The sequence below is a fragment of the Varanus komodoensis genome, unplaced genomic scaffold, assembly GCF_004798865.1.
Source record: "Varanus komodoensis strain SLA01 unplaced genomic scaffold, ASM479886v1 scaffold3, whole genome shotgun sequence".
Lineage (NCBI taxonomy): Eukaryota > Metazoa > Chordata > Lepidosauria > Squamata > Varanidae > Varanus > Varanus komodoensis.
This window is the reverse complement of record NW_025335761.1, coordinates 17,010,453-17,032,203: the sequence shown is the minus strand read 5'-3', so window position 1 is coordinate 17,032,203 and position 21,751 is coordinate 17,010,453. Positions and strand designations below refer to the sequence as shown.

At 39.8% G+C, this 21,751-nt stretch overlaps 1 protein-coding gene across 6 annotated transcripts in view; it reads right to left on the bottom strand.

The window, feature by feature from the left end:
• SIPA1L1 (signal induced proliferation associated 1 like 1) overlaps positions 1-18,048 on the bottom strand; it is a 174,481-nt gene extending 156,433 nt beyond the window's left edge. For all 6 annotated transcript variants that reach the window (XM_044435575.1, XM_044435576.1, XM_044435574.1 and 3 more), the window contains exon 1: positions 17,933-18,048. The gene's annotated coding sequence lies outside the window, so the exon portion shown is untranslated. The remainder of the gene's footprint in view (positions 1-17,932) is intronic.
• Between the last annotated feature and the right edge of the window lie 3,703 nt (positions 18,049-21,751).

Below are 21,751 nucleotides of genomic sequence, written 5' to 3'. Positions count from 1 at the left end.
AGGGGGGAAAAACACATGTATGAGGCTTTGTGCAGTAAATTTGTTCAGGAAGTAGCCATACTGTAATCATACCCTAATGTAACAAATGGAATTATCCTATGTATGTCTACTCAGATTTAAGTCTCATTGAATTCAAAAGGGTTTATTCCCACATAAGTGGGTATAGAACCTTATTAAGAATACTGTTGCTAAACTACTGCTAGTGTGGTGTGACTTGCTGAACTGGGGACATGCAAGATCCAGGTTAGCCCTGACTTGCGCATGAAATTCACTGAGTGACTATGACCCAATCAAACCTCCCAGCCTAACCTATTTCACAGGTTTTTAGTTCCAAAGATAAATGGAGCTATGAAAACCACCTTGGAATCTTCAAAAGTGGAATAAAGGCAGGATATAAATACAATATAATAATGATATTTATTTATTATATATGTTAATATTTACTAATAGTAGTAATATTAATACTAGTACTAGCTACAAAGAACCCAATCAACACAGGAAGCCAACTATCTGGCCACCATGTCACAAGTCATGGTTGAGCTGATGAGCCCCCCAACCCCCACCCCCCAGTTCTCCTTCATATGCAGCTCCCACTTCCTCTTTCCACTACCAGCCAGTGCTGAGCACAAAAGCCACCTACATCTCTGAGTAAGGACTTATCAGAGAAAGGGCCATTGTCATACCACAGGTAAGTGCTTCACATATGAGCAGGTACTAGGAAGAAAACAGCTGGGAAGGAGCAGCAGCATCCACAGGGAGACAGAGGGAAAGTGAGAGAAAGTGGCTATCTCGGGACTTTGAAAAAGGCTGCTGTGGGATCCAAGTCAGATGTGCCAGTCAGGCAATGTGTCACTTATATGCTGAAAGCTGGATCCTGGAGTAATAGGCATGGCAAGATGAGACATCTGTGAGGGGATGGTACAGAAAGTTTTAAATAAATAAATGGCCAGGTTGGAGGTCATATGCTGATCAAACAGGCAAGGGGCCTGTGTTGCTACTAAGGTCAGACTGAAGAATTGGCTTGGAAGAAAAGCCTGTTGAGCCTTCTTTGACTTGTGAGATTCACTGACAGCACTCAGATCAATACTGCAGTTTAGAGGGTACCCTTGACTGACGGAGGCAAATCTTTCTGGCTGATGGAGAAACTAGGATGTCAGAATGTATGAATCAAAGAGATATCAACAAGCACTCCAAACAATCATAAACACATGGATGAGTAAAGTTCATTACTTTATAAAGCTGAGGGGCTACAGAGTAGTACCATTCTCACCAACATGAAAGAGTTAGCAAACATTTCAGCAAAGGAACAGCTCTTGCCAAGAATCCTTGGGTTTCTTAATTACTCAATACGTGCAGAAAAGAATCGGCTAGTGGACATACATAATAAGAAATCAAACACAATTTTAAGTTTATATAACAGTATGCCTTTCTGGACCAAGCCCTATTCAGGCTTGCTGCTATGATAAATTCTTGGAAATTCAGGTCAAACCATTTGAACCCTGGAAGCCTGCCACAATACTTATGTGTCTTTTGAAAAGCCTAAAACCTTCTCAACAAACACATCTGTTCTTCTATCAGTGTAAACACCTCCACACCCTTGAAGAGAGCAAGTACATAAATAACAAGAAGAATCATTCTGAAACATCTTTTCCAAAACAATTTATCCAATCTATATGATTAAACCAGAAGACTATGGCAGAAGTATAAAGGTCTCTAACTTTTGAAAGTTGGCAGCCTATCACAGTAAATAAAAACAATGCTTAAGTAGGATATGAATAATGAATGTGTTCTGAACACAACTGGAGTATTTAGAGAAGTAAACTAATTTGCACTGCTCCAACTGTTCCAACAAAATCAATAGCAGAAAGCATTAAACAAATAAAAGCTTCATGTGCAATTACAGCAGTATAAATACTGATGCACAAAATATAACACATTTATCCAGTAGGTCATCAGACTTCTTTTAGGGATCCTTCATGATTCATACTGTAAGAATTTCCTGATGCTAATACATAAAACTACCCCATAGCTTCCTATTTTATGTATAAACCATGCAAGGGCTGTATGTTCCCTATGACCACCATCAGAAGCATAGAAGCAGAATATTTTACCACACAATTATACTAAATTCTACACAGACCTGGCCTCCAAAAAGCAGACAGCCATTGGAGAAGTACTCTCTGCTGACGCAGACATACCCCCAATTATGTATATGATCTGATTATGCCATAAAGCAACATCTGGCCTTTTTCTCACTCAGTATTGGTTCTTGTGGGTGGCTGGAAGATGCTACACAATGATTTACTACTTTTTAATATAAGGAGTTGCTCTTGTTTTGTCTGTGGCCCCAAGTATTTTGCTTCTTAATAAGGAAGATCGAGCAATGGCAGGTGTGAAGAGCCTGTGCCCTTCCAGCTGGTGTTGGACTCAAACTTCCATAAAGGCCAGTCAACATGGCCAAAATTGAACTTTGTGCAATTACACCTATGGTTGTAAAATAAGAGGCAGCAGGTACTCTGAAACTGTATCTAGACATGAGGATTCTCAGACTTTGCCATCAGGTGCAATAGGCAAACTTTTGCCTTCCCTGTGTAGGCAAACTGCAGTTTCCATCATCCCCAATTACTGAGCATACAGGCCGCGGCTATAGTCCAAGCATCTGGAGGGCCCCATGTTAAGGAAGGGTGCTCTACAATACCACAGTGACCACTTCAACCCTACTCCACAACACAACATAGGTCTAACTAGATTTAAACAGTAGTGTCCAAAAGAGACACGTTTCTGGAAGAGGATGAGAAATCAACTTCCCTAGTTCAGAAAATAAAGCTTTATGAATCCTGACTGAGTTCAGGAGTTTAACTCAGCACTAGAAAGCCCTCCGACTGCCACTAATTTCTTCCTTTCCCCAAAACTTACAGATATTCTGAAATCTATTTCTCAGGCTACCCTAGCAGCAATGCCAATCCTCCTTTGCATTGAAGCCTTAAAGGTAATACCTCTGCTACTAGTAAAATACTCCACACCAGCCTTTTCTGGCATCAACTCTCTCTTCTTAGCAAAGGTGAGTTCTGGGAAACAGGTAGAGAAACAAGAGTAAAGCATGTGGAAGAAGCAAGGTACTCCCTGAGACTTATATTTCTGAACTCTCTCACAAAATTCTTGGAAAGACCTCCAAGCTTTACTTCAGAAAACTCAAAAACATGGAACTTATTGCAATGTAAGAAAGAAATGTGGGGAGCTTGTTTATCATTACTTTTTATTACTAATTAAACATTCCTGTTTAAGTATTTTATCACCATTTTTCTTATATAAATAAGAAAACTATTTTACAAGCAAGCCAAGGAGATTACAGGAACATAAGCTTCTAGTCCAGTGTTGTGCAGAAGTTATGACAATAAAAATAAGCTTTTCTTCCATCACACCTCAAAGTCAACCCCGGAATAATATTTTCCCTCAAATGCACTCATCATTGCTGAGCTCAGCAGTACTTTCGTCACACCACAATTCTACATTAATAAGACAGCATAAATGTTTAGCTTTACAACAATGCAAACAACTTATTAGTAGTGTGTAAGTGCATTTATTTATCCACAAATAGTATAAAGTCCAAAACTTGAAAGTTTCTGTGCCTGAGAAGATTCTCTCAGTTTTGGGATTTGAAGATTGTGACATGATTTGGAATAACTTTTGTTACAACACTTAAGATGGTATTTAATCCAAAATAAGAAGACTTCAGAAAGATAAATTAGTTCTAAAAGTATATGGCTAAACTTGGAACACTGCCTGGATGACATAGACCTATCCTTTCAAACAAGGTTCTTAAAGAGTCCTGGCAAGTTAGGCTTGGCCAAACCTCTGCTTTCTTGGACAAGAAGTTTAGCACAAGCCTCCACTTGCAACTTCATTTTTTTAAATGGCACTACTGTGTGTTGGAGGGCAATGAAACACAGTACTTTATTTCTGCATTGTTCCATTACTAGACAGAATGCAATTTTTTTTATTCTGATTGCTTATTTTTTCAATTTTTTCACTTCATTTTAACTAAAAAAAGAGGGACAACTCTAATATTCCTCTGGATTTCAACAAAAAACAGGATTTCTGTATCTTGCCCTTTAGTAATATAAGAAATAAGACTAGACCATATCTGTGCTTCACTCTTCCATATTTGAAGGAAGGGGACTGACTTACCAATACCAAATAATCAGCAGGAAATTTAAAGCAAACTGGAAGCAACTAGTTATCTCAGTGTCAGAACACTTTCAAGAGTCCAAAGAGACTAATAAGATTAGTAACACTATTCACAATAATACACAGTTCACAATACTAATGGTGGACATATCATGAGCGGAGCCAGCTGCAGCCGGGGGTCAGACAAGATGGCTAGGGAGGCCCCTTCTAACTGACTCTGTTTCTATGTTTCTAAGTGTGCCAATTTAAGGAAGTTAAACATTATAGTATGAGCTTCCAACAGAAATGAAAGGTATGGGCATTGGAAAATGCTGATATTCATTTCAATCTCCAGGGAATTATTCCAGAGAGGCACTATCCAACTACTTTGTGTCTCTGATATAGTCAGATAGCTTCTTGGTTTGAAAAATTAAGATATGTCAGGATGCACACAATAATAATAATATGCATTATGAAGGTTATATGGCTTGACATATCAAGATAAAGCTTTTCATTAACAAATGTTCAACTAGATCAAATTGAGTGATTGGTTTATTATGCTGCAAACCTATATATGTCGACACAGAAAAATTTCTCAAACAGTTCAGTTATTTTACTCCTAGGAGAAGTAGAAGACACCAAGTCTTAAAAATAGAATTTCTGCTAAGTCACCAACAGGTGTAGCACACTGAAGTGGTGGACTTCTTAATATTGAATTCTACAGTTTGGAACATGCATTGCATATGGAGCTCAGGTTCTGGACAAATCTTGTGTTGAACACTGAGAAACTATACCATTTGACTAGAAATATGAATATGGATGAATTTATAGCTCAGCTCCCTGCTAAAGTTTATATCACTTTTGATTTAAATTATGCATATCAGCAGGTTTTAGTCACCTGCAATTGTGAAAAATCATTTCCCACTTTATTACTGCAGCTCTTCTGGCAAAGTGATACGTCATGTTGTAACATTATGTGGGCAATAGCAAAAGCGTCGATTCAATGTTTCTGTAATATCAGAGAGTACTTTTACGCCTTATGGCACATCAGTTTACACAGTGACAAGTAATATCTCATTTGTTGTTGTTGTTTAGCGAAGTCATTCCCAACCCATCGTGACCCCATGGACAATGTTCCTCCATGCTCTCCTATCCTCCACCATCCCCCGGAGTCCACTTAAGCTCACACCAACTGCTTCAGGGACTCCATCTAGCCACCTCATCCTCTGCTGTCCCCTTCTTTTGCCGTCAATTGTTCCCAGCATTAGGGTCTTCTCCAGGGAGTCCTTCCTTCTCATTAGGTGGCCAAAGTATTCAAGTTTCATCTTCAGTATCTGGCCTTCTAAAGAGCAGTCAGGGTTGATCTCTTCTAGGACTGACCGGTTTGATCGCCTTGCGGTCAAAGGGACTCGCAGGAGTCTCCTCCAGCACCACAATTCAAAGGCCTCAATCCTTTTGTGCTCAGCCTTCCTTATGGTCCAACTTTCACAGCCATACATTGCAACTGGGAAAACCATGGCCTTGACTATATGCACTTTTGTTGGCAGGGTGATGTCTCTGCTTTTTAGTATGCTGTCTATGTTTGCCATAGCCTTCCTCCCCAGGTGCAAGCGTCTTTTAATTTCTTGGCTGCAGTCACCATCTGGGGTGATCTTGGAGCCCATGAAAATAAAATTTGTCCCTACCTCCATTTCTCCCCCATCTATTTGCCAGTAAGTGAGAGGACCGGATGCCATGATCTTAGTTTTCTTAATGTTGAGTTTCAAGCCAACTTTTGTGCTCTCCTCTTTCACCCGCATCAAGAGGCTCTTTAGTTCCTCTTCACTTTCTGCCAACATCTCATTTAATTTACTCCAATGTGTTATACATTTGCAAATGGTCAGGGAACCTCAGTTTGTTAAAAACAGCTGAAGAACTGTTCATGGTGACAGATCAATACAATCAGATTATGGCAGGACTCTTGCCAAGGAAGATTCAAAATGCTAGTATTAACATTCAAAGCCCTAAATGATTGGGGTCACCTAAATGATCACCTCCTTCCATACATACCATCCTGAACATGATAATCATCTTTAGTAATCCTTCTCTAGGAACCCCTGCCAAAGGGAGTGAGGTGGGTGACTACTAAGAACAGCTTTCTAGAGATACTTGTCTGGCACCTACCATTGTGAAGTCAATCTTATTTTTCCCAGGCATTTCAGAGTTTCAGTTTCTGATGTTTTAAATCTTTTACCATATTTTAAATCTTTGCATTGCTGCCAGGTTTTCTTTTGGATTTTATTTATATTTCATAATATAGTTTTATTCTGTAGTTTATATTCTATTTGCCATGTTGCATTTTATGGTTTTAATTATAGTGCACTGCTCAGAGAGCGTCAGCTATTGAGCAATATAGAAATGTAATTAGTTAATTACTAAAAATAGATATCAAAAAAACTAATCTCTGCTTCATCTAATATTGTTTAGCACTCCAAAATCTCCATACTAGCATAGGGAGAGGTAAATAAATCTTATCAATAAATTTATTAATTCATTTGATTTATATGCCACCCCACTAGCCATAGGCTCTCTGGGCACCTTACATCATAATAAAATTCATAAATTTCCAAGCATCATCCAAGGAGAAATAAAAATATCCAAGCACAAATAAATCCAAGTGTAAATAAATTTTCAAGGATATTAAGTCAGTTACACAAGCTACAAAGGCAAAAACCTGAAATTGGGAAGCAAAGTAAAATGCTTTACTATTTCTGCTCACCATGGCTTGCTCTCCCCCTTGGTTCCTCAGCTGCGTCTTGTGCAAAAGACCCACCTTTGTGCCACTTCCCTGCTCCAACTGCTACACACTGTTGCTCTCTTGTGCGGTGTTTTGTTTCTTTTTGAGAGTCTCAAAAATAGACAACTGAGGTTTGTATCTTTTTTGGGCCCCAAAAACTGTACAACTTGTTCTTATTTTTAAACATTTTCCAACTTTTCCAAAGGTCTAAAAGGTATAGCCTTGCCATATCAATTTCTTTGTATGTTTCAGCTATCAGTGGAGGCAGTGAAAAGGAATAGTAAACAGCTAAGCAATTGGCAAGGTGATACTACATATAGGCTAACTCATGCACAGTTGGCAGGGTTCCGTTTCCAAGCTGAAAACTGAAAAGCATCAAAAAAGGAGGGAACAACCAAAACCTGGGGGACAGTATCTCTCACCTAGCAAGGTAGCAATGCAATCCTCATGGCTTTAAATGTTGAACTGAGACTTTTCAGCGCCTTCCACCTTTTCAACACTTTCTTGAGCCTCCAACAACTCTAGAGAGGGGAGATATCTGTTCCCTCCTCTTTTCATGGCTCCTATGTAGTTACAGCATTTCCTGACAGTTTCAAAATAAAATACAGATACATAAACAAACGTAATGCCTGAGAAGTAAATGGAGGAGAAATCAGTGCACCTATAGTAACGGCTCTGTTAATGCTGGTGCACAAGCATTACTGCCCTCCCCTTAAATTGGAGCAGATATACCTTTCATTTATTTCCCAGCCATTATTTCTGTGCATCTTGTCAGTCTAAAAATGTGCAAGTATTTTTTACACATACAAGTCCTTTACATGTGACAGAGTAGGATGGTACAAATGTGGCATCAGCACCGCATTCACTCCACATTCTCAGGTGGGGCAAGGTTAAAATTGTCAGCAAGCCATAGCAGCAGCAGCAGTAGGTGCTCTGAAAAGAATAGTACTTTCTTGCATACTCTCTATTTTTACTGCATTTGAAAATTGTGACCATGAAATAAACAAATTTAAATTCTTAAACAAATTCCACAGAAACAGAAGTCCATCAAGCACAGCCCAACAACCACACTATTGCAACACGCAGCTGGAAGGCAGTCAAGGTGTCATGTTCAAATCATTTTCAGTAACATGAAAAAGGAGTTGTTAAGCAAACTCCTTCTCATATAAATATTTAGTCTCTTTCTCACTCTCTTCCTTTTCACTGGAGAGCTGTACTCCCAACTTCATTCATTATTTATGCTGCCAAGTTCACACATACAGACACAACTGCACATATCTTGACACAAAAGCAACTCAAAAACCAGAAAAACAAATGCTTTTGCCAGCTTAACAAAGTGGGCAAAATATTAGCATATTAGCCTGGTATGGACACATTTCAAAACTGAAAGGGAAACATTAGTTAAAAAATTAGGCTAATGCACTATTACTATCTCAACTAATGCTGCTTTGGGGTAATTACTTTCCTGGAGCATTAGTCTGGCTACTTGACTCACATGAACAATTCAAGTCTCATGAACAATGTAACACAATTCAGAGGATTAAGTTCACTCTATACCTGCTAACCCTGTCAAACAGTATTAGGTCATGGAAGTAAGAGGTAACAAACTTCCATGGGAGGTGGCTGAAGCCCCATCGGTAAGGGTGCTCAAGAATAGGCTGGACATGCATGCACATGGTAGGCACTTCATCAGTGGAGCCGGCTGGAGCCGGGGGTAAGACTAGATGGCCCGAGAGGCCATTTCTGACTAGCTCTGTTTCTATGTTTCTAAACTGAGCACTTTTCCAATAAACAATAATTATTTATTAGTAGTGAGTACTATGCTGTAGGAAAAAGGCAAGTTTATCAGAAGAGAAAACAACCATCCAAATATTGGCAATAATCCCAAGCACGAATGCCACAGATACCAGTCAAAATTCACTAAAAGGGCAAGAAAAGAACACATCAACAAGACCGTGGGAGATGGAAAGCACTAATTTGATAAGGGAAAAGCTAAAAGCTTTCCCAACAGGTAAGTGTCCATAAATTCCTAAATAACTTTTCAAGAAGGGTAATCTCCTACCTCTCTATCATTCACCAGTGGCCAATACTAGTGGTGAGCTATCTCTTGTTACTTAGGAATGGAGCCAAACTGGCCATAGGAGAATGACAGCAGTTGTAGCTCAACACATCCACAGGGCACCAGTTTGGGAAAGGCCACTCTAATACTTTTAATTTGTAATCCTAAATCCATTTACTATATAAGAAACCCCAAAGGACTTAACAGAACTTATTTCTGAGTAAATATGCATAGGACATCTCTTTTATAACCACATCCAGTACCTGCCAAGTCATGAATACAAGAGTTGCCCCTAAATGGAGTAAAATTAGAGAAGACCAAGATGGGGGCAGGGGATAGTGGGGAGGTCAAGAACTGGCAAGTAAGATGGTGGGTTCCTTATCCAATCATCCTGAGTGGGTTTCTGAGTTATTTACGTTTCAGTTCATAGAAACACTATAGGAATAGGGTATAGCATCCTTCAGGAAAGGCATAACTGAAACCTTTCTGCCCTAAGCCAAATCAGGAATACTACTAGCAATTATACTTTATCTAAAATCAAACAGGACTCCTTTCACAGGTAATATGTGTGAAGTTGGGATAGCCAAACACTGGGAAATCTTGACAGACTGAGTTCAATGGATTTCCTGCCCATTTCTGATCCAATGATTAGCAGTGTGCAACTTTTTTCCCCAGCAGACTTCTGTCTCTAAGACAGGTCATAGGGTGCTTATTTCTTTTTTCAATACTGAGGAAATTCGTGCAAACAGAGAAGTATGTATAACTTTACAAGATACGGGTACATCCAAGGAAATTGCATACATCACAGTATTTTTGCATATTCCATGCAGAAAAGTACCCAGAAATCAGTGAGTCTACCACAATTTTCATAAATCAGCCAATTTGTATACATTGTGCTAGTTTCATATACCTTTTAGATCCTGATTTGTATAAAATGTACAAAATGTGATTTATGCAACCTGGAAACAGGTTGACAGGAATCACATTAAACTGGCACCAGTTCAGGGCTGGCAAACCAGAATCCGGGGGTCCAAATCATGAAAAGTCATCCAATTCCACCCCCCCCACCCCCATCAGACATCCCTAGCATAAGAGGCTCATTACATGATTACCAGCATACACAGCTTTGCGTGCTCCTCCCCTCCTCCACACACCCCCATGTATTAGGTCTGAAGATCTCCTGGGGAAACCTTACTCATATGGAGATTCCTATTGGAGTCTCCTGGAACTGTCATACTGATCATGTAGGGTTCCAACTCTTTAGAAAGCCTTGAGACAAAGCTTTTGCCTTTGCAAGTGGAATTTGGTCTAATTCACAGACAGCATAAATAAGGGCCATCACCAAGATGTGGCGCCCAGATTGGCCCCACTCCCTGGTAATCACACAAGGTCCCTTTTAAGGTCCCTTTTATGGCATACAATGCATGAAGGGAGTTTAATTCAGATTACAAACAGAAATAAACAAAAGGCTTTGGTATCATTTTTCCCAGTTATATTTTTGCAAGGTTTGCTTTTTAAAAAATGAAAGAAACATTTGCCTCATATTTAAAATTAGCCGGAATAGCCATGGCAATTCTGTATTGCCTTATGTACAAGAACAGTACATCTGCAGTTAAACCTCAGAGATGTTCATAAAGATAAAATTAGATTGACTTCCTGCAACAGATGACTGAGGATGATGGTTCAGTTACACCATTTCTGAAATCTGAACAAGAGATATGAGCCAGCTTTTGGTCTAACTAAGTGATCAATTAGCCTCATGGAATGGTCACAACTGCCCAGAATAAGGTCAAAAAACATTTGAACCCAAAAACAGCAGGATTTGAGTACCCTGAAAACTACCACTTAAAGTCAGTAAAGATTTTAATGTCACTTTGAGAATGTATTGAGGTATTTATTTCCAAGCCTTATATGATTTGAAAGCCTTCTTCACGTATGAGCTTTCCTGCATATTAATGTCAACTACAGAGTCATATCCTAATGCCATGTTTGGTTCATATGAGAAAGGGGCTCCAGAAAACCCAACTCAGACCTTCTTTATGGACCTTCTGCCATCCTGTCAAAACTTATTTTATAGGAAAGTCTTTGGCAGCTAGATTCAAAACTGCTTAGCTTCCTTCTCTTGGTTTTCTAAGGTATATTTACCTTTTTGAAGGTTGTTTTTTAAAGTTTCTAAGTGTTTTTACTCACTGGTTTTTAATCTGCTGCCTGCTATTTGACAATGATTTTTGTTTTTGGTTTGAAGGCAAATAAAATGTTTTACAATAAATAATTTTAAAAGATCCATCACTTCATAGGGAACAAGTACCTTTACATCAAAAACGGACCACCAAAATGTCTACTACCCTCCAACTGAGAATTCAACAGATAAAGACATAGGAAGCTTATAGAACGTCTATCTTGCTCAATATTGTATGTACTGACTGACTGCAGTTCTCCACAGCTTCAGACAAAAACATTTCCCAGACCTACCTGGAGATATCAGGGACCAGTATCTTTTATATTCAAACCATGTGCTCTATCACTGAGCTATAGTTATACATTTGACATCTTTATTCATGGGAAATTTAAGGAACACCCTGACAGTTAAGTAATAGGAACACTTTCCCAAGAATTGGATACAAAGAATCTAATGAAGAGAAAACTATTCAACTTATAGCACTATCAGGTATATAAATGGAAAAAAGGAAAATTAGCCTTAAAAGGCTTGGAAGTGAAGATTGTTGAATAATGTTCTTTTGAAACAACACACTTTACCTGAGAACTGCATAAATTGCTTCAAAAACTTGAGCTTCTTTCTTATGGATTATGAGTAACATATATTACCGTTCATTAAAGACTTGGCAGAATTTGATCTTTTCACAGCTGTTTTCACGCAGCTTTTTCAGTTAACATGTAGATTAAACATCGCTTCCTCACCAATCAGACCTCAAAGCAGATTCACAACCAGTGGTACCACCATTGTGCCATGTAGGATACAATCCAGAACACCTCCATGTCTGTATATACCAAGAAGTTTTTCTGGTCCTTTTATCCCTCTTCACACAGAAGATCCCAATCCTCATAAGCTAGTTCAGGACAAATGCTCAATTATAACATATACTTCTTATCTCATTCATTCTCCTTCAACTTTTACAATATCACAATGTAAACACAGTTTTCCCCTTCTTTTGCAGATAACCAAAGCCACATATGGGACCACCCAAAATTAAAGATGAAGTGGACAAAGACCTGTTAAAACCTCTGATAAGCAGACATTCATCTAATGTTTACAAACAAAAATAACCAGTTTTCCCACTCCTCCACAGCAGCCATCCCAACAAGCTACAACATGAGCAGAGGAGAACAGGGTCTGCTGAAAAGTCAACCTCATTGGCTTTTGCCTCTTCCAAACATCCAGCAGCCATTCCATCAGGATGTGCAAGAGTAAAGAAGGGCAAGAGTAAAGAAGGGCAAGGCCACTCCAGCAGTTCAGCTAAGAGCAGCAGTATTTGACTCCTCTATTTGAGGCATTCATCCCACCTTGTTGTGATAAGATCAACAACATCTGGCTGTATTGCATCTGGTCATTATAAGAACTTTCCTCATAATATTAAAAAACTGAGCCTTATTTTTTTGGTTTTTTAAACTGTAAGCCTAAAGGCTTGTTTTCCATCTATCTGTAAGCCACCTTGGAAACCTTTCTAGCTGAAGTGCATGATACAAACACTTTAAGTAATACTCTATACAAGTGTTGTGCAAACATCTTAACCAACTCATCTGGAGCCAAGTGCCCAAACCTAATTAGAAAAGTTTCACTTTTTCTAAAATATACATGTCCAAGGTTCTGTTTAAAATGAATTCACACCTTTATGACACATGGGGTTTGGTATAGTACAATTATGAAACAGCACATGTGTTTCTGACTGTATGAGATTCTTCTGGTTTAAAAGACTCAATTACAAACTTTACCACCAGTAACATTTGCCTTGGCTATCAAGAACCCATGAATAGCAACAGTAGGGCAAGTTTTTTTCACAATGCAGTCAGTCAAGAGCATATGTAACAATGAACACATAGTCCTTTCGTGTCATTGGAAAGTAGTCTAATTGATCCCACTTTCAATACCAATGTTTGGCTATTAGGAGAATAGTTAACAGTGCAGATATTATGAATTAAAATGAATAATGATCACTGAGCTTACAGAATGTCAAATTTACTGAAGAGCTGCTTTTAAAAAACAGTTCCCTGAATGAGAAACAGAACAAAACCACAAATTTATTAATAAATATCAACTGGAAAATGTTACCTAGGTTTACAGAGATTCTTTGGAAGCAGAGCAGTATCTCCCTGGAAACACAGAACTCAGAACAATCTGGTACATATTTTCCTCAGTTATAAGATGATATTTAACATATTTAGACTTTTTTTAAAAGCCCTCCAGAACCACGTCTTTTTAAAGTGAAGACTGACTTGACATAGAACAGAAAGGTGACAGGTTGCGCCATTTCTATACAAATCGATCAACAAACCCCAGAGCAAAATCTTCCCCCTCCAAACACCAGCAGCTCCTGAAACTACAAAGCAGCAAGGCAATTTTCTGTAGATTTGCTTAGAAACTAAACAAATGTGTACAAATAAAGCCATAACGGTGGAATCATAGGCACATTCAGGAAGAAAGTAGTCCTACAATCCCAGCATGCCCCAGCATCCCATTCCACTCCCTAGTCCACAGATCCAGGCACCTAACTTTGAAACCAATAGGGAGAGGGGAGGACCAAGCTCCTGTGGAACAACAAACAGCCAAAAGAAGCCCTTCAGTACTGACAGAGCTCTGGATACAGCAATGCCTTTACAACATACCTCCCCACTGAGCGTGGTTGCTCTGCCCATCATGGTTACAGAACATCTAGAAAAAAGCTATTTTTTAAATGAAACAACCAACTATACCACATATGATTTAAAAAAAACAAACAAATCTCAAGGTATTCCAGTACAGACTGTATTGGGGAAGAGTGAACTCAAAGGATAACAAACAAGTATTCTGCTGATGTATCAAAAGGTAATCCCAATTTTCATTAGGAATAGCTTTACAGATGATGGAAAGAAAACAGCTTTTAGAAAGCCAACGAAACTGCAGGATTTACATTGTTGAAAACAACACTGGAGCTTTTTCTGTTTCCCAGTGGGGTATACCAAATATCCTGTAAGCAGTGAATATTAAGCAGCAAACCCCTTGGTACAAAGACTGAACTATTGATATGGAGAAAACTGTGCCTCTTTCTTTCATGGAAGAGAAAACTATAGTACTATAAATGAAGATGAATACAAAAGGAATTCAAGGGGGAGCTCAACCCCCACTCTGTCTTTCAGCTCCGGTAGATTGTCTAAATCAATGGTTGTCTTCTAGCTTTTCAATTTGTCCTACTCTATCTACAATACAAAAAGTAAAACCTTCTAGCTCACCATATAAGCATTAAGCAAGAAAAACTGAAAAACGTATGTTAAAATGTTTCAATATTAGGATAGCAATCATATTCACAAAACCGCTTGTCTAGATTCCACAGTATATACAAAGTTTATTAGAGGTGGACACCAGATATATGATGATAACAGAAAAAAGTAGGTGCATAAACTGTTGACAAGTTTTTTAATGCATAAATTTCATTTTAATTAAACATTTAAAATAAAATATAGCAGTGGCTCACTTAAAAACACATGGCCATGACTCACAATCAGAGGTCCAGCCACATTCCTATAAAGAAAGGGCAGGGAACCTGAGGCCTTTCAGAGGTTGCTGGACTTCATTTCCATCATCCTTGAATACTGAATGCACTGAAAGGCATTGGAATCCAACTGTGTCTCAAGGGGCACAGATTTTTGAAGCCTTCTATAAAGAGATAAAACTTCCTGGCTCCTCCCCAAAACTTTGAATACAAAGTTGGCGCAGTATTGTTACAGAAGGATTCCCTCCCACATATGCAGAACTGCACACACAGTTGAGGAAAGGAAGCATGCCACATATTCTTTCGATTTATACTGCATTTCTTTAATCTGGCAATCAAATCTATGTAGCTAGGAGACAGATATTTCATCTCAAACTTCCCTCGGGCAGGCCAGTGCTAAAAGACAAACACATTATTACCTACCTGCTACTCTATGCATCAGCTGAAGTTCATGGAATCTAAGTAAATCTAATTGCATAGCTAATTAAAGCAAAAGATAATGGGTTGGATCAAGCATTTGCCTCTCATGGACAGAAGAACTTCTTCCAGCTGCAGAAGGCCTGTGAGCTGACACAGGTGTCCCACTGGCAGAAAGAAAAGCACTATATTTGTCAACCCCCCTCTCTTCCTACAGTCCCCCCAAAATCTCCTGTGGCAGGTTGGGAGACAAAAGGTCACTGTAGGAGTTAACAGTAGGGAACATCCAACCTGCATGCATATGCAGTATTTCTGAACCTTGCAGACAGCTGATCAGGAAAAGCAGCTCCTGGATAGAAACATAATGTGCTTCCTCCCGCAACATGTGATCAGTTCTAATGATTTTAATGCAAAAAAGAAAACCGGGCTCCTCACTGGGCATCCAACCCTTTTGCTGCTTGCCCATCACTGCAATTTTTTAAAAATTGTATCCATTGTAGAGCTCAAACAACTAACCAGTTTATTTGGGTATAAATGTTTATGGATATGGTCACTTACACCTGAATAAATTTGTTATTTTTTAAAGTACCACAAGATTCTGTCAGTGGTTTTGCTGCAGCAGACTCAAATAGCTATCCCTCTGGAATCAGTATACTAACATCCTGATTTATGGAAAATAAAGATAGTATATACAAAATAAACATTTTGCAATAAGTACAATAATCAAAACTTAACTTCTACTTTTCCTTATGCTCCTATAGCAAAATAAGGTAATATACTATTCACCTGTACACAACAAAAATAAATGACTAACCTCAAGTATATGCAACATTACAGACACATGTTGTACAATCAACAAGATGCAAAAGAGAATGCTTGCAAAACTTATTTACAATTTAAATACAGAAAAGTGAACACACACATACACACACCAAAGGGGAAGGTCTGAGTCAGTTTCATAAGGAAAGGAGTGATTTAAAGAGGAAGGGCAAATCTTCTTTTATCTAGACAAGTCATGGAATCTACTGAAACCCAACACCTTTACTCCAGAAGCAATTGCCCACTGCAAACATCCAAGCTTAGCAGAATCACCAAAACCAAGGATTGCTTAAATAGTACATTAAGAACCTATGTAGATTTTTAGAAACTCGTCCTAGAGAAAATGATCTGCAGAAAATTTTTGAAGACTGCATTTGTTACAAAGAAATAATGAACAGCAACAGTCAAGGTTAGACAAGGAGAGTTTTCTCCTATAAACAATCTGTCCTGCTTTTTTTCCATAAAAGCAGGCAAATATATTCCTCAGAAATCTATGATTAGCCAGTACATATGCATATGTTGATTCTAAAATAGATCATGGGGCCTTTGATACCAAAATGGAACACTTGAAACAAAAAATAAAATGTAGTTCCACATCGTTAATAATCAATTTGCAATTATTTAAACACAAATAATCACCTCCTACCTGTTCTGCAAGATCCAGTTTTAAGGCATTCCTGGTTCACTTCTCTAAACTCCAGAGACAGAAACTATGTTTCATTCTTCCACTCCCTTTCCCACATTATAAACATGCAGAATATCCCCAACGGCATTACCTTTGAATTAGCTAATTATTATCGCGGTGCCCAAACTGGCTCAGAACAAACTAACTACAGCAAAGCTGGCAACTAAAACTGCTTACATATTTGGACAAAGGGATGCCTTTTAGAAATAAATGAAAAGTTTTGAGATGGAATTATGTCAATCTTCCCCACCCCTAAAAAAAAAAATGAAAATGCATCACTCTTCTCCAGTGTGATACGTTTCTTCCCCGGTTTTGAGAGCTTGGCATGTGTTCGATTAAAATTATGTTCAGCAAGTAACTTACCCCCCTTCGTTTCCTCATAACGACTGTTTCAGCCCATCCCCTCCCCCAAATTCCTCTGCTAAGGGGGAAAAGGCACGTATGCACAAAATCCAGTGTTACTGCTGCCCTCTTCTTTCCACTGCAGCCGTCTCAATTTTGCCCGCAGGAAAAATAATCAACTTGCTCACTAGGTTTGGGGAAAATACGAGTCCTTTTTTTTCTGGAAAAGAGATGAATCCACGAAGTAACAGAAAGGGGTGGGCAGAAGGAAAGCCAAGTGAATACCGCTGCTTCTCTTTTTCTTGTTTAAATTGGGGGCAGGGTGAGCAACTAAGCCGATCAGTCGCAGGCAAAGCTCCCAGACTTTCTGCGCAGATCATTCTCGGGGAAATAAGGAAATATTTGGACATAGGGCACTGAGATCAGAGGGAGGAAGAATCCTCTACCTCCTCTCAGACCAATCCATCAAGGAAGCAGGAGCCCCATTTAATACCTTTGAGACGATCTATCCTGCAGCAGAGGAACACGAGACTTCGGGGCGGTGGGGAGGAAGGGGGGCACCAACAGCAGAGAAAACTCAAGGTCTCAGGAGTCAGTTTCCAGAGGAGGAGGGAAGTGAGAGCGCGTAAAAAGCAAGGCTGGAGGCTTTCGCAGAAGTGGGGAGAGGAAAAAGAGGGGGCGTGTTTCCTGCACCCGATTTATTCAGGTCTTCAGGTTCCTCCTACTGCGACTGCCACAGGCTGAGGAAAAAACCTAGCTGGTGGATGGGGGAAGCGGTGCTCTGTCCTGTCTTCTCCCCCCACCCGGGCATGTGGAGGAGGATGTATATATGTACGTCTCTCATCAGGTTCAGCCACACTCAGGGGCTACAGAAGGAAGGAAACCGGGGGGGCGACTAGTGCGAAGTGTGTCCTTCCAGTTGACCAACCCAGCCCCAGCCAGCCAGCCTCGTTAGAACTCACCCAACAAAGTTGCTGCTGCCGCTTGTGCAGAAGCTGCGGCTGCTGCTCGCTCCCTCTCCAGTGCCCGGGATGAGCTCACCCAGCAAACCTGCCTGCTCCGCCTGCTACCAGTCGAACTCTCGCGAGAGGAGCCGTGACTCGGCTGCTCGGGCCACCGCCGCACGCCTCGCCGAAAAGACTGGCAGCGAGCTTGGAGGAGCCTTGGCAGTTTCTATGGTAACGGCCAAACGCCGGCCTAGTGGTGGACCGCGAAGCCTGCGCGAAGGCAAGGCGGTCCGGGTGAGTGAGTGGTGGTGTGGCTGCTGCAGCGGTAGCTTCACCCTTGTCCTCAGCAACGGCTCTGAATGTCGAGCCACACCGCGTCCCTGCAGCTGCAGCGACGGCTCTGCGGACGGAGCTGGCGGCAGCGGGTGGCTGAGCGCCCCCAACAGCTTCCTCGCGTTGGCGGCTGCAGGCAGCATACTAACGTCTGACATCGATAATACAAATGCCTCTGCTTAGAGGGAGATTAAATTCTCCGTGCTTGTTCCTTTACAAATTCAGCGCGGGGACTGGTACTGATAGCCCTTGAAATCTGATAGCGCTTCACTGCCTAAATCCCGAAGTGCCGCAGAAACCTTCACATACAGCGGCTTCCATAGCAAGCTCTGACTACATCCATGAAGGGGGGGAAATATTTTGAGCATCACATAAACTAGTTATTTAAAGGCCAATCCAATGCATGTTTAGGGTTAGCAAGTCTCACAGGGGTTTATCCCAAGTAATTGTGCATAGACGTGCACCCTAATGTAAGAGGTTTGACAAACATTTCAGCAATATGAAAGCTTCAATATCTGGTCTGAAAGCTCTAGGAAGGAATAAACGCTTGGAGTATATGGGGTAGCAAGTGAACTATTCCAAGCCACAGAGGCTAAATGGGTCCAAATCCTAACCAGAATATGCCAGCAAATATGGAAAACAAAGCAATGGCTCAGTATACATTGAACAATGTTCAATATACATTTCAAGTTCTCAAGAAAGAAGATTATGAGAATGGCAGCAACTATAGGACCATTGTATTAATTTACCCATGCAAGCCACATGATGCAATAAAGTATTTTACCTAATATAGAGTGAGGTTCAAGCTGGAACCTAAAGGAAGAGGTACTCAAGCTCATATCATAAATACATGTTGCTACTGGCTCTCACAAAAATATAGTAATAAGCAGAAGAAGTTCAATCTGTATGGAATATAGGAAAGCCTTTGTGGATCTTGAGAAGTTATGCATGGTCCTGAAAGAAATGGGTGTGCCTCAGCACTTCACTGTGCTGATGTATAACTGGGATTGTGAACAAGATGCTACTGATAGGCAGAATATAGGGAAGCAGAATGGTTTCCTATTGGCAAATGTATCTAACAAGGGTGTATTTTATCAACCTCTTTGTTTAGTCTGTACGCAGAACAAACCATAAGGAAAACTGGATTAGGATCAGAAGAAGAAGAAATGAAAACTGGTAGAAGATACATAAATAATTTATTATAGGCAGATGATACCATATTACTGGCAGAAAGGAGTAATGCACTGAAATGACTTCTTATGAAAGTAAAATAAGAAAGTGCAAGAGCAGGCATTCATCTGAGCATTAAGAAAAAAGAAATCATGATTACAGAAGAATTGCACAACTTTACTGCCGACAATGAAGAAATTGTGAAAAAAAATTGCATACCTTGGCTCATTCATCAACTCAATGGGTGACTGCAGCCAAGAAATTAAAAGACAGACTTGGAAGTGTGGCAATGAAGGAGCTAGAAAAGATAATCAAGTGTAAAGACATTTCAGTGGATGCCAAGGTCAAGATCATTCACACTGTTATATTCCTAATCACTATGCATGGGTGTGAAAGCTGGACAGTGAAGGAAACTGACAAAGAAAATTAATGCATTCAAAACATGATCTGGAGGAGTGCTTTGAGAATACTGACAGACAAATAAGTGGTTCTAGATTAAATCAAGCCAGAAATATCCCTGGAAGCAAAAATGAGAAATCTGCCATAGTTTGCACACATCAAGAGAAGGCAAGGCTCATTGAAGAAGACAATAATCCTAGGGAAAATCTAAGCACAAGAAAAAGGCCAAATATGAGATAGCTCAGTTCCACAAAGGAAGCTACTAAATCTGAAACTGAATTCTTACTTTTAACAAAGAACCTCAGGTCAGTATACAGGATTCTCGTATTCACCATTCTTTCCTCACAATCACCAAGTGAGATAAATTAGGCTGAGAATCGTTCATCTAAAATCCATGGTTAGTAGGGATTTGAACCTCAGTTACCCATTCCTAATCTGACCGATGTATCTGACACAAGTGCATTTGAAGATACAGAGTATCTGTGATACTTTCTTTTTAATCTGCCTAGATGTGTTGTCCTATTCTAGATTTACTTATTGTAATTATTTAAAATGATTTTAAAGACAAAACCAAACACCAAATGGTGCAGAGGTAGTGTGACATTTGTGGTTCATAGCTATGTCACAAATAGTGACATTAATGCAACCACATCCTACACAGTAAGCGTAACAGCACCATGTTTTTACAGCTACAAGATGGCACACTTTAACCACTTGGAAAACCATGATATCTCTGAATAGAAAGACACCTTTGAGAAGATGGTATGTTGTGTATGTGCAATTTATAGGAATTTAGAGTATTGCCTAAAAATTCATAAAATGTGTAAACTGAACATATTTCTTCCTCAGTGCTTCTGAACAATTCCACTCCAGGTTTTTGAGGCTTCTAGGGCAAGATAATAAAACTAAATAAAATGGGACCCCTCCCTCAGCCAGTCTATCTTTTTGCCACCATTGTGATCAGCTGCTTTTTCTCCTCATCCACTTTCTTATGGTTGTTATCATTTGCATGCTTGACAAGCAGAAACCCAGTGAGTAAACAGGCAGTGGCATCTATGGCTCTTCCTCCTCACTGACACCATTGTCTGGGCCAGAATGAGAGGCAGGAGAACAAAAAGGTTGCAATGGTGAAGAGGAGGATAACTGCAGGGGATTATTGTCAGGGGCCTTTGGCAGGTGCCGGGCCATGTCTACACTTCATGCCATCTTTCCTTCTGTATGTCAAACAAAAGATATCTGCTAATCTTGTTATTTCATGTGAATGATTTACAGCACAGTACGAACCATATTTATTTGTAGTTAAGTCTCATTAGTTTCAATAGGAAATATTTCCATGTAAATATGGTTAGGTCTGCTACCAGAGTATTTCTATAGAATAAAATTCAACACTGACAGAACAAATTCCCCCTCCTTTTTGCAACACCATATACTTTGGCCACCTAAGGAGAAGGAAGGACTCCCTGGAGAAGAGCCAAATGCTGGGAACAATACATGACAAAAGAAGAAGGGACGGCAGAGGATGAGGTGGCTAGATGGAGTCACTGAAGCAGTTGGCGTGAGCTTAAGTAGACTCCGGGGGAGGGTGGAGGACAGGAAGGCCTGGAGGAATGTTGTCCATGGGGTCGAGATGGGTCATACACAGCTTCGCGACTAACAACAACAAGAACAATTCTGAAGAAGCTTGAGACCTTTCTGAAAAGTTCTGGATGGTACAATGGGGAAAAGGACAGAAGATCCAATTGTATGAGAACATAACTAGTTGCTAGAAGATAGATGATGTGCTCTTGCACCAAGAAAAAGGGAACCAAAATTACCCAGGGAATTGAACAACACTCTTATGAGGAAAGGTTACAACCCTTGGTTCTGTTTCGCATAGGAAAAAAGATTAATAAGCCAATGGAGAGGGGCAAAGTAGAGGTGTATAAAATATGC